Genomic DNA, 12,300 nt, shown 5'->3' with positions numbered 1-12,300 from the left:
ACCTGCATGTCTTCGACTGTGGGAGGAAACCGGAGTACCCGGAGGAAACCCACGTGAACACAGGGAGAACATGCAAACTCCACAGAGGCCCCGGCTAACCAGGATTTGAACCCAGGACCTCCTTGCTGTGAGGCGGCAGTGCTATCCACTGCACCATAAAATGTAGCTCAAAGTTCTTTGCAGTCAGTACTATAATTAAAAAGATATTGTAGGTAGAAATAATTCAAAAATAAAACAATAAAAATAAAAACATAAAAACAAAAATAAAAACAAGGAGGAAATAATAAAAGCAGTGCTAAAATGAGTGCTGCTAAATATAAGATAGATTAAGAAGGGGTATGTTTTCAGTTGCCATTAAAAAATATTCACTGAGCTAGGAATTCTAATATGAATTGGAAAGATGGCACTTATGTATAGACTTATGTATCACTTGTATAGGTATTGTTGTTTTTATTGGCTGTTGTTGTATTCTAGCTGCCAACAGTGGTATGCTAGTTTGAAAGCTGATTGTACTCTTCAAGGGTTCTGAATTTCTGTATGTTTACACTAGGACTCGGAACTGTACTGTCCTCTCAGGTCTACTTTTGCACTTGTTCTTGTGATTGATTTGCACTTTGTTGTACGTCGCTCTGGATAAGAGCGTCTGCTAAATGCCAGGTAATGTAATGTAATGTAATGTAAAAGATGTTCCAGTTTAGGGGCATCATGATTAAAAGCAGCATCCCTGATTTTCTTTTCTGAACCATTAGGAACAATTAATAAACTGCAAATTACCTTAAGGCTCGTGAAGGTACATAAAACAGCAGGGAATCTGAAATGTAAGAAGGTGCTAAACTATGAAGAGCTTTGTAAAGAAGTAAAATTATTTTAAATCAATTCTAAAAGATACATGGAGCCAGTGCAGTTTAGCTAACAGGAGTAATGTGCTCACTCTTCCTTGTTTTTTTTTTTAAGTGTAGCAACAGAGTTCTAAATCAGTTTAAGTCTTTAAATTGACTTTCTTGGAGGACTAGTAAAAAAAGCATTACAGTAGTCCAACCTACTTGAAGTAAATGCATGGCCTGACTTCGCAGCATCCTGTCTTGATAGAAATGGCCATACCTTGGCAATGTTTCTTAGAGGGAAGAAAGCAGTCTTGGTCACATTGTTAATTTAAGGGCTCAGGTGGAACAAGAAGCAGACACCTCAGGTCCCCATGATCAACCAGGGGTTTATATTCATGACATAATGCAGTTAGAGAAAGGCATGCATTTCACACAGTGGAAATAAACTACTGGAATGTCAAATCCAAATCCCATCAAGATGATACAAAATCTTCTAATTGTTATTGTACATACAGTAATGGCCTGGGGTCGATCAAATTTGTGATTGAAATTTCCACGCATTTGTAAATCAAAGAAATTACATCGATTGGACAAAATAGTTGGGGGCAGCAAAATAAGCAATCTTTTAGTATGTTATCTTGAAGTTGTACTTTTTCTTAAAGATGACATAGTTCAACTAAACAGCCGCCGGATCATAGTGCCTGGACATGAGAAACTAGCACAAATCTGACACCTAGTGGAACATACAGGGAGTGTAAATTCCGAGTTATTTTTGCAATGGAAGATTTTGGCTACATCGTGTGGACAACAGGAGAACATCACGATTATCTGCTGCTGCATATTAGTTTACAAATGGTCTTATTACTGTGGAACTAACGGAATCCACACATTGTTAATGACCCCAAGGATTGTTTATTTCATCGTGTCAGGTATAATGGGCCTATTAATCTATACTTTAGTAAAACAAACTTTCATATGTAAATGAAGACATTTCATGAATAATTAATTGGTTTGTATGAAAAAGCGCATAAATTGTTCAGGAAGCATTGTTATTGAAAGCACCGCAGAGGTGCTGCAATACACCTTTTGAACGGTCAAAACAAAGGCACTGCAAACTAAATAAATAAATACATAAAATGTAGGTGAAATAACCACACACTATAAACACAAACACTACTATATTGTTGGAATAACATATGTCACATTTAAACTTTGATGAAATACGTATGGTAACACGGCTATTAATAAAACGGAATTAGCGTTGAAATTACAACATACAGATAAACCAGTTGTAAATGAACCATTTAGCAGATCAATTTAGAATGATCAATAATAAAATAATGATAGCAATCGAAAATAACAGCGAGTAAGTGTCAAAGCGTCAGAACATGGGTGAAAAAACAAAACCGGAACATCTAATTGTATGACTCGTCCTTAACTAACGACGTTGGCAGCTAACATTAGCTAATAAACACCAGACGCTCATCGGCGGTCATACAGAGAAAACAAGAAAGACCTTGCATGTTGTAAATTAGCTAACTAGTTTTACAGACTAATTTTGGAGACAAGGCTACACGAATTACTACCCAGGTAGCACTGGTTATTCATGTTAGCTCGCTAACGTTAGCTACAACGTTAGCGGGGTGCTAACGTTACACTAGCTAGCTAGACCACATCGTATAAATCATATTTTTTTTTAAATTCGTTCAGTTTTCACAAATTGTTTTTATAGTCCAACATTGCCTTTTTAAAATGACACGGAAATACTGTCCGCTATTCATATTCCTCAACATCAGTAGGCAGCAAAGCCAGAGCCGTTATCCACCCGGAAGTAAGTTATTTGCTGTTGTGACGTCACGCTGATTCGTCCCATAGTGTTTTAAGGGTAACGTTACAACATCGCATAGGAACGGACGTTCTAATCCATTGTACCCAATGGGGGCGTGGCCCAGTGATAGGCCACTTCTGTTAACTTGCATGACGTAACAGTCGCGACAACTATAATATAAGCGCAGAATTATCTTCAATTCTCATATATCTTCTACATTGCGATAGGCGTACTTACAACGTTGACTTACATCATTTCATACCTCTGGCTGAAGACAGAAATGGCATCATTTGGAAGTGTGCAGAGCGGGGTAAATAAAGCAGTCCTGAATTGTTACAGAGAAGAGGCCATGGCCAAACTTGCAGAGCAGAAGTTCTATGAAAGTGACCGGGTTAAACAATTCCACAGCAAACTCATAGTGTCAGAGACCATGAAAGAAAGAGACCACCAGATCAGACAGAAACAGGTGAGAGCTGATCATGCTGAAGAAGAAAACAGGAAGTTCATGGAGGAGATCAGGGGTAGGAGAATTCAGCTCATGGTGCAGGAGAAAGAGAGAGCAATGCAACGAGAAATGCAGAAAAAAACAATTGCAGCTTTTGTCAAGCAACAGATGTGGGAGAATGAGCTTATTAAAAAACAAAAGAAGGTGGACAAAGAGAGAGACGTCAACAAGAGGCAGCAGATTGAACAGCAATATGAAAAGGAGATTGAGTTAAAGAGGCAAAAAGACCATGAACAGAAGACCACCGTTCAGAGAGGTTACACTGAGCAGATCTTGGCCAAGAAAGCCATGGGAGCTAAAGAAGCAAAACAAAAAGAAATGGAGGAGAAGTGCCGGAGGAAAATTGTAATGGAAAAAGACAACTGGAATGCAATGGGCAGAGTTCAAGTCGATAGGAACAATGAGCTGCAGAGGCGCAAGGATATTGTGGCACAGAAGCTGGCTTTGAAGATGCAGGAGACCAAGCAAAAACAGGAGCAGTATGCAGCCAATGTTCTGGCTGCAGCCCAGGCCAAGGAGAATGCGCGGTGGGAGCAGACTCTACATGAGAAGAACGAAAAAGGGAAGGCCATGAGGGATGCCATCGCAGCTCACCGGGAACACGAAAAGAAACAAAACCAGCAGATCAAAATGGAGGAGCAACAGAGGGCCTTGTCCATACAAGAAGCGTTGAGAGAGGAAGACAAAATATACTGGGAAAATGAAGAAATTTTGGCACAGAACAAAATGGAGGAACTTCGCTTTTTGGGCGAGGAACACAATCATCAAATGAATGTAAAACACGCCAATGAAAAACGACGGAGAGAACAAGAATTGGAATTTGATGCACAAAATGCTCAGATACTCTATGAAAAGGATGCACAGTTTCAAGCATACACAGCAGCGCTTATCAGTGCTGCAACAGCATCTAAGATGAACACATTCTCAGTGTGCAAGGCACGCAGAATGTGCATGGAGGGTGGCGTTACTCCTTTAACAGGAGGATTGAGAAGAGACTACTTGGTTCCTGGCACCACCTATACCAAAATTTCAGATGATACCAGAAGCGTGAGATTTTACAGACATCATGAGGATCTCCAGTCCACAAAATTCAGACTCGGATTTGCATGATGAAGGTATTACACACACATTTATTTGACAAATAGTGTGGCAGTATGCCAACGTTGGCCTTACTGTGCCTTGTATGTGGATGGTATTTAAAAGTTTACTATATTTCTTGTTCTCTACCTGACAGAATTCAAGCGGATGCAGAAAATGACAAAGAGGAAGGAGAAGACAGACAGACAGACGTTTCAGTGGTTTTTAATATACAGTCCCCTCCAAAAGTTTATTTTAATTTTATTATTATTATTTTATTATTTACTTTCTTTTTTCTATTTTTTATATAGATTTGTTAAACAACTTAATACACTGAGTGCATTTGGGGTTGAGATAAGAAGATGAACACAGGACAAGTTCCGAATTTCAGAATAGACAAACTACTTAGAACATAGCACCTTTGGTATCAGACAACCCAATTTTTAGGTGAGCAAAAGTATTGGAACAGAGAGTACAAAAGGTGATATGTTCTAAGTTGTTTAACAAATCTAAATAATAATACCAGGACCTCAAACTCAATTGTGTTCAGTGTATAGCAAAAACAAAGGGAATTGACCTTGCTGTTCCAATACTTTTGGAGGGGACTGTATTCTCTTCAACTATCTTCTCAAAATTGTCACTTTCCGTGCCCATTTCCATTATTCCTATCATCTCTTCTTTTCCCTGTTTTATGTATTCCTTAGTTCCATGTTCATGTCTTCCTTGTCATGTTCTGAGTCTCTATTAGTTGTTTTCCTTGTTTTCCCATTTCTATGTGTTCTCTGTCTTCATGCTCTGTTCCATGTTTTCTGTTTCTACCTGTTACATGTCTCGCCCCCCCACACCATGTATGTATTTCCTCTAGTAATCGTCTCACCTGTTTCTCGTGTGGCTTATAAGACTGCCTGTTTCGTTGTTCTGGGCTAGTTCGTTATGTCTCTTGCTTTTATGCTTGGTCATTTCAGTGGTTTCTAATATACAGTCCCCGCCAAAAGTATTGGAACAGAGAGTACAAAAGGTGATATGTTCTAAGTTGTTTAACAAATCTAGATAAAAATACCAGGACCTCAAACTCAATTGTGTTCAGTGTATAGCAAAAACAAAGGGAATTGACCTTGCTGTTCCAATACTTTTGGAGGGGACTGTATTCTCTTCAACTATCTTCTCAAAATTTTCACTTTCCGTGCCCTTTTCCATTATTCCTATCATCTCTTCTTTTCCCTGTTTTATGTATTCCTTAGTTCCATGTTCATGTCTTCCTTGTCATGTTCTGAGTCTCTTTTTGTTGTTTTCCTTGTTTTCCCATTTCTATGTGTTCTCTGTCTTCATGCTCTGTTCCACGTTTTCTATTTCTACCTGTTACATGTCTCCGCCCCCCCACACCATGTATGTATTTCCCCTAGTAATCGTCTCACCTGTTTCTCGTGTGGCTTATAAGACTGCCTGTTTCGTTGTTCTGGGCTAGTTCGTTATGTCTCTTGCTTCTATGCTTGGTCATTTCAGTGGTTTCTAATATACAGTCCCCTCCAAAAGTATTGGAACAGCAAGGCCAATTCCTTTGTTTTTGCTATTTTTATCTTGATTTGTTAAACAACCTAATACACTGAGTGCATTTGGGGTTGAGATAAAAAGATGAACACAGGACAAGTTCCGAATTTCAGAAAAGATAAACTACTTAGAACATAGCACCTTTGGTATCAGACCGCCCAATTTTTAGGTGATCAAAAGTATTGGAACAGAGAGTACAAAAGGTGATATGTTCTAAGTTGTTTAACAAATCTAAATAATAATACCAGGACCTCAAACTCAATTGTGTTCAGTGTATAGCAAAAACAAAGGGAATTGACCTTGCTGTTCCAATACTTTTGGAGGGGACTGTATTCTCTTCAACTATCTTCTCAAAATTGTCACTTTCCGTGCCCTTTTCCATTATTCCTATCATCTCTTCTTTTCCCTGTTTTATGTATTCCTTAGTTCCATGTTCATGTCTTCCTTGTCATGTTCTGAGTCTCTATTAGTTGTTTTCCTTGTTTTCCCATTTCTATGTGTTCTGTCTTCATGCTCTGTTCCATGTTTTCTATTTCTACCTGTTACATATCTCGCCCCCCCACACCATGTATGTATTTCCTCTAGTAATCGTCTCACCTGTTTCTCATGTGGCTTATACGACTGCCTGTTTCGTTGTTCTGGGCTAGTTCGTTTTGTCTCCTGCTTTTATGCTTGGTCGTTTCAGTGGTTTCTAATATACAGTCCCCTCCAAAAGTATTGGAACAGCAAGGCCAATTCCTTTGTTTTTGCTATTTTTATCTAGATTTGTTAAACAACTGAATACACTGAGTGTATTTGGGGTTGAGATAAAAAAAGATCTTGTGGGAGAATGAGCTTATTAAAAAACAAAAGAAGGTGGACAAAGAGAGAGACGTCAACAAGAGGCAGCAGATTGAACAGCAATATGAAAAGGAGATTGAGTTAAAGAGGCAAAAAGACCATGAACAGAAGACCAACGTTCAGAGAGGTTACACTGAGCAGATCTTGGCCAAGAAAGCCATGGGAGCTAAAGAAGCAAAACAAAAAGAAATGGAGGAGAAGTGCCGGAGGACAATTGTAATGGAAAAAGACAACTGGAATGCAATGGGCAGAGTTCAAGTCGATAGGAACAATGAGCTGCAGTGGCGCAAGGATATTGTGGCACAGAAGTTGGCTTTGAAGATGCAGGAGACCAAGCAAAAACAGGAGCAGTATGCTGCCAATGTTCTGGCTGCAGCCCAGGCCAAGGAGAATGCGCGGTGGGAGCAGACTCTACATGAGAAGAACGAAAAAGGGAAGGCCATGAGGGATGCCATCGCAGCTCACCGGGAACACCAGCAGATCAAAATGGAGGAGCAACAGAGGGCCTTGTCCACACACCAAGCGTTGAGAGAGGAAAACAAAATATACTGGGAAAATGAAGAAATGTTGGCACAGAAAAAAACGGAGGAACCTCGCTTTTTGGGCGAGATCATGAGGATCTCCAGTCCACAAAATTCAGACTCGGATTTGCATGATGAAGGTATTACACGAAAACATTTATTTGACAAATAGTGTGGCAGTATGCCAACGTTAGCCTTACTGTGCCTGACTATATAGCCTTAACTCCAAAGCTAAATTAAAGGGGCATCCTTTTGGAATGGCCCCAACATGAACAAAAGTAATGCAATGTTACAGGAAGAATAAGCAAAAGACTGCTCCAAATTAATGGTTAAATTGACAGCAGACCAGAAAACATTTGCCATGTTTCTTTCCGTTGCTCTCAAGTCATAGCTGGACATTATTTTGTTATTCACTCAGAGGAAAGTGAGACATGGAGAGAAGATATGTTCATACTGATAGACACAATAGATATGTATAAGAATCGGTTTGCATTCCTACAACATAGCATGTTTTAGGTTAAGTATGTGGATGGTATTTAAAAGTTTATTATATTTCTGGTTCTCTACCTGACAGGATTCAAGCGGATGCAGGATTTGACGGGAGGATTGAGAACAGACTACTTGGTTCCTGGCGCCACCAATGCCAAAATTCCAGATTATACCAGAAGCGTGACGCAGGATGTTCCAAGATTTTACAGAGATCATGAGGATCTCCAGTCCACAAAATTCAGACTAGGATTTGCATGATGAAGGTATTACACAAAAACATTTATTTGACAAATAGTGTGGCAGTATGCCAACGCTGGCCTTACTGTGCCCGACTATATAGCCTTAACTCCAAAGCTAAATTAAAGGGGCATCCTTTTGGAATGGCCCCAACATGAACAAAAGTAATGCAATGTTACAGGAAGAATAATCAAAAGACTGCTCCAAATTAATGGTTAAATTGACAGCAGACCAGAAAACTTTTGCCATGTTTCTTTCCGTTGCTCTCAAGTCATAGCTGGACATTATTTTGTTATTCACTCAGAGGAAAGTGAGACATGGAGAGAAGATATGTTCGTACTGATAAACACAATAGATATGTATAAGAATCGGTTTGCATTCCTACAACATAGCATGTTTTAGGTTAAGTATGTGGATGGTATTTAAAAGTTTATTATATTTCTGGTTCTCTACCTGACAGGAATCAAGCGGATGCAGGATTTGACGGGAGGATTGAGAACAGACTACTTGGTTCCTGGCGCCACCAATGCCAAAATTCCAGATTATACCAGAAGCGTGACGCAGGATGTTCCAAGATTTTACAGAGATCATGAGGATCTCCAGTCCACAAAATTCAGACTAGGATTTGCATGATGAAGGTATTACACAAAAACATTTTTTTGACAAATAGTGTGGCAGTATGCCAACGTTGGCCTTACTGTGCCCGACTATATAGCCTTAACTCCAAAGCTAAATTAAAGGGGCATCCTTTTGGAATGGCCCCAACATGAACAAAAGTAATGCAATGTTACAGGAAGAATAATCAAAAGACTGCTCCAAATTAATGGTTAAATTGACAGCAGACCAGAAAACTTTTGCCATGTTTCTTTCCATTGCTCTCAAGTCATAGCTGGACATTATTTTGTTATTCACTCAGAGGAAAGTGAGACATGGAGAGAAGATATGTTCATACTGATAGACACAATAGATATGTATAAGAATCGGTTTGCATTCCTACAACATAGCATGTTTTAGGTTTAGTATGTGGATGGTATTTAAAAGTTTATTATATTTCTGGTTCTCTACCTGACAGGATTCAAGCGGATGCAGGATTTGACGGGAGGATTGAGAACAGACTACTTGGTTCCTGGCGCCACCAATGCCAAAATTCCAGATTATACCAGAAGCGTGACGCAGGATGTTCCAAGATTTTACAGAGATCATGAGGATCTCCAGTCCACAAAATTCAGACTAGGATTTGCATGATGAAGGTATTACACAAAAACATTTTTTTGACAAATAGTGTGGCAGTATGCCAACGTTGGCCTTACTGTGCCCGACTATATAGCCTTAACTCCAAAGCTAAATTAAAGGGGCATCCTTTTGGAATGGCCCCAACATGAACAAAAGTAATGCAATGTTACAGGAAGAATAATCAAAAGACTGCTCCAAATTAATGGTTAAATTGACAGCAGACCAGAAAACTTTTGCCATGTTTCTTTCCGTTGATCTCAAGTCATAGCTGGACATTATTTTGTTATTCACTCAGAGGAAAGTGAGACATGGAGAGAAGATATGTTCATACTGATAGACACAATAGATATGTATAAGAATCGGTTTGCATTCCTACAACATAGCATATTTTAGGTTAAGTATGTGGATGGTATTTAAAAGTTTATTATATTTCTGGTTCTCTACCTGACAGGATTCAAGCGGATGCAGGATTTGACGGGAGGATTGAGAACAGACTACTTGGTTCCTGGCGCCACCAATGCCAAAATTCCAGATTATACCAGAAGCGTGACGCAGGATGTTCCAAGATTTTACAGAGATCATGAGGATCTCCAGTCCACAAACTTCAGACTAGGATTTGCATGATGAAGGTATTACACAAAAACATTTATTTGACAAATAGTGTGGCAGTATGCCAACGTTGGCCTTACTGTGCCGACTATATAGCCTTAACTCCGTAGCTAAATGAAAGGGGCATCCTTTTGGAATGGCCCCAACATGAACAAAAGTAATGCAATGTTACAGGAAGAATAATCAAAAGAGATATGTTCGTACTGATAAACACAATAGATATGTATAAGAATCGGTTTGCATTCCTATAACATAGCATGTTTTAGGTTTAGTATGTGGATGGTATTTAAAGGTTTATTATATTTCTGGTTCTCTACCTGACAGGATTCAAGCGGATGCAGAAAATGACAGAGAGGAAGGAGAAGACAGACAAGCAGATGTTTAAGTGGTTTCTAATATACTGTCCCCTCCTAAAGTATTGGAACAGCAAATCCAATTCCTTAATACACTGAGTGTATTTGGGGTTGAGATAAAAAGATGAACACAAGACGAGTTCTGAATTTCAGAATAGATAAACTACTGAGAACATAGCACCTTTGGTATCAGACAACCCAATTTTTAGGCAAAAGTATTGGAACAGAGAGTACAAAAGGTGATATGTTCTAAGTTGTTTCACAAATCTAGATAAAAATACCAGGACCTCAAACTCAATTGTATACTCAGTGTATAGCAAAAACAAAGGGAATTGACCTTGATGTTCCAATACTTTTGGAGGGGACTGTATTCTCTTCAACTATCTTCTCAAAATTGTCACTTTCCGTGCCCTTTTCCATTATTCCTATCATCTCTTCTTTTCCCTGTTTTATGTATTCCTTAGTTCCATGTTCATGTCTTCCTTGTCACGTTCTGAGTCTCTATTAGTTGTTTTCCTTGTTTTCACATTTCTATGTGTTCCCTGTCTTCATGCTCTGTTCCACGTTTTCTATTTCTACCTGTTACATGTCCCCCCCCCCCCCACACCATGTTTGTATTTCCTCTAGTAATCGTCTTACCTGTTTCTCGTGTGGCTTATAAGACTGCCTGTTTTGTTGTTCTGGGCTAGTTCGTTATGTCTCTTGCTTTTATGCTTGGTCATTTCAGTGGTTTCTAATATACAGTCCCCTCCAAAAGTATTGGAACAGCAAGGCCAATTCCTTTGTTTTTGCTATTTTTGTCTAGATTTGTTAAACAATTTAATACACTGAATATATTTGGGGTTGAGATAAAAAAAGATGAACACAAGACGAGTTCCGAATTTCAGAATAGATAAACTACTGAGAACATTGCACCTTTGGTATCAGACAACCCAATTTTTAGGCCAAAGTATTGGAACAGAGAGTACAAAAGGTGATATGTTCTAAGTTGTTTCACAAATCTAGATAAAAATACCAGGACCTCAAACTCAATTGTGTTCAGTGCATAGCAAAAAACAAAGGGAATTGACCTTGCTGTTCCAATACTTTTTGAGGGGACTGTATTCTCTTCAACTATCTTCTCAAAATTGTCAATTTCCATGCCCTTTTCCATTATTCCTATCATCTCTTCTTTTCCGTTTCTTTCTTAGTTCCATGTTCATGTCTTCCTTGTCATGTCCTGCATCTCTCTTAGTTCTGTTTGACCTTTTCCCCATTTCTATGTGTCTGTGTATAACCCTGCCTATTTCGTTCTTCTGAGATACTTTCTTTTGGTTCTTGCTTCTGAGCCCCTCCACGCTTCCCTGTCCTGCACGTTTTTGTTTCTGGTCCTGCCACCTGCCGGCTCCACCGACCTACCCCGGATGCGACCCTCGCTCACCCTGGACCTCATCCTCCGCCCGGACCGATCCTCCAGCATCCTTCTTCGCTCCGCCTGCCTTTCGACATCTACCTGCCTGATCCCCTGTTCACTTGGATCCTGACCCATTGCCCTGGACTTTACCACAAACTCTTTATTAAAGCCTACCATTTCACTTCACTCCCAAGTCTGCTCCTGGTTCTTCTGTCCACAACCCTGACAAAAAGAAAGCTGTATTATGAATCAAATCCTGTTATTAAGGGGGAGGTGTATTTTATTGATGCTTTTAAAGTCATCAAAGTCTTAGCAAAGTGCAATTAATTATTTCAGGTTCAGTTTGGCTCTGTAAATAGAACAATTGTTTGTTAAGGCTTGTTACGGGTGCAATCTGCTTGTATTCAGATTCTGTCTTTACTCTGTAAAAATGTATATATAAACATATGGTCTCCATTGGACTCAAATGAATTCAGCTGAATTAGCACTTGACATTTTACCATGTAGGGTATTATCTAGCATAGGTAGCTTGCATTGGTGCTTTAGTGATGTGACATATGTAGTTCCTGGTCTGGTACTAATGTGCATATTAATTGAGTGAATGCACTCATTTTTCCTCCATACACTGTGAATTACTCTGGATAAGAGGACCTACTAAATTCAACGACTGCATACTCTGGCTCAGTCATGGCCCTCCCTATATAGTAAAGGAGTAAAACTAAATAAAGTAGTAAAACCACTCGCCAGCTCTCTCAAATTCAACATCGTCCCTAATACAATTGAAAAATGTTTCTTGTTTCTGATCTTAAATAAGCCATTCTAACATATACAGGGCAATGTATG

General features: G+C 39.2%; 1 long non-coding RNA gene across 1 annotated transcript; it reads left to right on the top strand.

Annotated features, from left to right (window-relative positions):
• The first annotated feature begins 5,489 nt into the window (after positions 1–5,489).
• Positions 5,490–11,623, top strand: LOC133106268 (uncharacterized). Its single transcript, XR_009704441.1, has 6 exons — positions 5,490–7,283; positions 7,718–7,895; positions 8,330–8,507; positions 8,942–9,119; positions 9,554–9,731; positions 10,036–11,623. It is a non-coding gene; the product is annotated as an uncharacterized LOC133106268 (long non-coding RNA).
• The last annotated feature ends 677 nt before the right edge of the window (positions 11,624–12,300 follow it).

Source organism: Conger conger, chromosome 1 (genome assembly GCF_963514075.1).
Source record: "Conger conger chromosome 1, fConCon1.1, whole genome shotgun sequence".
Classification (NCBI taxonomy): domain Eukaryota; kingdom Metazoa; phylum Chordata; class Actinopteri; order Anguilliformes; family Congridae; genus Conger; species Conger conger.
This window is presented reverse-complemented; position numbering and strand designations above follow the sequence as displayed.